The sequence below is a fragment of the Ostrea edulis genome, chromosome 1 (assembly GCF_947568905.1).
Source record: "Ostrea edulis chromosome 1, xbOstEdul1.1, whole genome shotgun sequence".
NCBI classification, from domain to species: domain Eukaryota; kingdom Metazoa; phylum Mollusca; class Bivalvia; order Ostreida; family Ostreidae; genus Ostrea; species Ostrea edulis.
This window is the reverse complement of record NC_079164.1, coordinates 64,140,545-64,143,050: the sequence shown is the minus strand read 5'-3', so window position 1 is coordinate 64,143,050 and position 2,506 is coordinate 64,140,545. Positions and strand designations below refer to the sequence as shown.

The following is a 2,506-nucleotide window of genomic DNA, read 5'->3' as shown; positions in this document are numbered from 1 at the left end:
TGGTGTCTTTTATTTCGAGTTTACAGGGATATATCGAATTGACATATGAATGAAAATCATTATTGCTAATAGATAAAACGTTGTCGATATATCTAAAAGTCGAATTGAAGGCCACAGCAAGAGATTTTTTCTTCTCACGTAAAAGTTTTTGAATAAGTTCTGCTTCATAGGAATATAAAAAACAGGTCAGCTAACAAAGGAGTACAGATGCATGGCCAACGTTTTCTTTTCATCTTGTACAAGCAAAATTATATAGCTTTTGAGTTAACTGTACTTCAATAAATAACAACACAAGTATTTCAGTTATTATGTAATTATCATTAATTCAACAAACAAAACTGATACCATGTACTCAACTGTACTCTCACATGAACTCCTCACATTCTCTGTAACATAAACTAACATCAGATAAAAATTTATCATCAATACTCATTTCAAATTACCTCTGTATTAATCTAATTTTGCAAACATCCTCTATTTCATATAATGCTAAATACATGTACATGCACAAATTTTTAAAATATTACAGAACTTTTACATGATGTAGAGTTTGCATCAGTGGTCATTTTCTGCTTCTTAAATTTAAGACAAAAATATAATTTAGTATAATTAGGGCATTTGACTTGCGTGATGAAGAATAGCAAGAATGATAAAAAAAAATTACTCAAAAGTACCCCCCCCCCCCCCCCCCCCCTGGAGAAACTGTAGGAAATGACATATTTATCAGCAACTTTTTGTGTGGATGGGTCGGCTGAGGTCTCCATATAAATATAAACCTTCAATCATACTAATTTAATCTAATATGATGGAAGTGGATTAAGATTATTGTAAAATGTAAAAACTACTACTCTACCTTAGAGTATCATATTTGCTAAAAAGATACCATATAAGGATATTTCTACATGCATGTCAAAAAGTTTAAAACACTGATTGAATGAATGAAATGAGCGACTCAGGTGGTCTAAAAGCTATAAATGTTTACATTACAAGAATTTGCAAGTTTTACCATTATATCTTGCATGTTAATGCCAAGAAGTAAAGACATACTGGAAAAAAGTTGCAATTTTCAGCACCTTTTGTCAATTATGGTCTCAAAATTAAATGCCTTGATCATTCTTATCACATAAAATCCATTATCTCATGTTGAAATTTGTATGTGCATACACATTCTGAGTATTGATAAAAATTCTTAATAATTATCATAAAGAATATTACATCCACACTCAATAAATTACATCAAAAAATATACTTTTCAGAGCTCTTCTATTAAAGTAAATTATTTTTCATTCATTTACAATACATTGTTTCATCATTTCAAATACATTTTCAACTGGCATTCATCATACCTGTACATGTATTACATTAATTGTATTCTCCCCACTTAGCACCTGGGCACCACGAAAATTATGAAAAGCGTATGGTTTATTTCTATCTCTGTCATAATAAAAGAACGTTTCAAAAATTACCTGGAAAAAATTCAGATTTAAATGCTTTACGGACATATGCGACATTTCTCAATATATAATTTTTTGTGATATTTAACAAACAATTCACTTGCATTTTACCGCATTTCTAGAAAAAAATCTTAGGTATTTTACCATGTCTGTTTTAGATTTAGCATCTTTTGATAGTTCCTGGTTGTTGCAAGTAAAAATGTAAAGTCAGCTCTTATGAATTACAGTAAGTTGTATAAATGGATGTGACATATCCATGGTATCCAAAATAATGGTGTTCCGAGATACCAAAGTTCAATTGTATTTCGGAATTCATAAAAGAACTCTTCATATCGAGATGAAAATATAATTTTAGAGGAAATGTCAGAAACGTGGAGCAAATCCTTCAAGACTTTCTGTCTCTCTTGTCGAAACTAGAACTGTCCTAATGGGACTAATACCCCCCGCGGGGCATATAAGATGATGGGAAATATTTAATGCAAGCACATTGGATATTTTCACATTATCTACAGGCCAATCAATGTGAATGCAGAAGTGTATATTCTACAAATAAACTCTGGACAAATTGTGTCTATTACAAGTACATTACCAAACCAGAAAATGTCCGTAACTTCCATAACTGTTAAAATATTTCAATGAAAATAGGAGATACACAACTACATAATATATAGAAGATGTGCATAAAGTTTGAATGAAATATGTAAAGCGGTATTAGAAATAAACTTCGGACAAATTGCGTCTACGGACAAAGTGATTCCAGTATACCCCCCAAAACTTCGTTTGCGGGAGGTATAATTATTGATTTATTGGACATAAAAAGTAACAACGGTTCTAGACAACAATACAGATTCTAAGGGGGTAGCTGTTTTCTGACAATCGAAAATAGTCCAAAGGGACGTTTATAGGGGCAGGGGCACTAACTGGGGAGCATACGGTACTTTATCATCTGATAATCAAGAGCAAACTTTTCTTTACTAACTATATGGTGTAATGGAAACAAAATTCCATTCCACTCCAAATTGCTAGGTGTCACAAGGGAGCATGCATATCAA

The 2,506-nt window shown here is 31.7% G+C and overlaps 1 protein-coding gene across 1 annotated transcript in view; it reads right to left on the bottom strand.

Moving 5' to 3' along the window:
* Window positions 1–297: 297 nt before the first annotated feature.
* Window positions 298–2,506, bottom strand: part of LOC125647623 (uncharacterized) — a 243,738-nt gene continuing 241,529 nt past the window's right edge. Inside the window, exon 32 of the mRNA XM_056143955.1 lies at window positions 298–2,506. This exon is cut by the window's right edge and continues 617 nt beyond it. The gene's annotated coding sequence lies outside the window, so the exon portion shown is untranslated.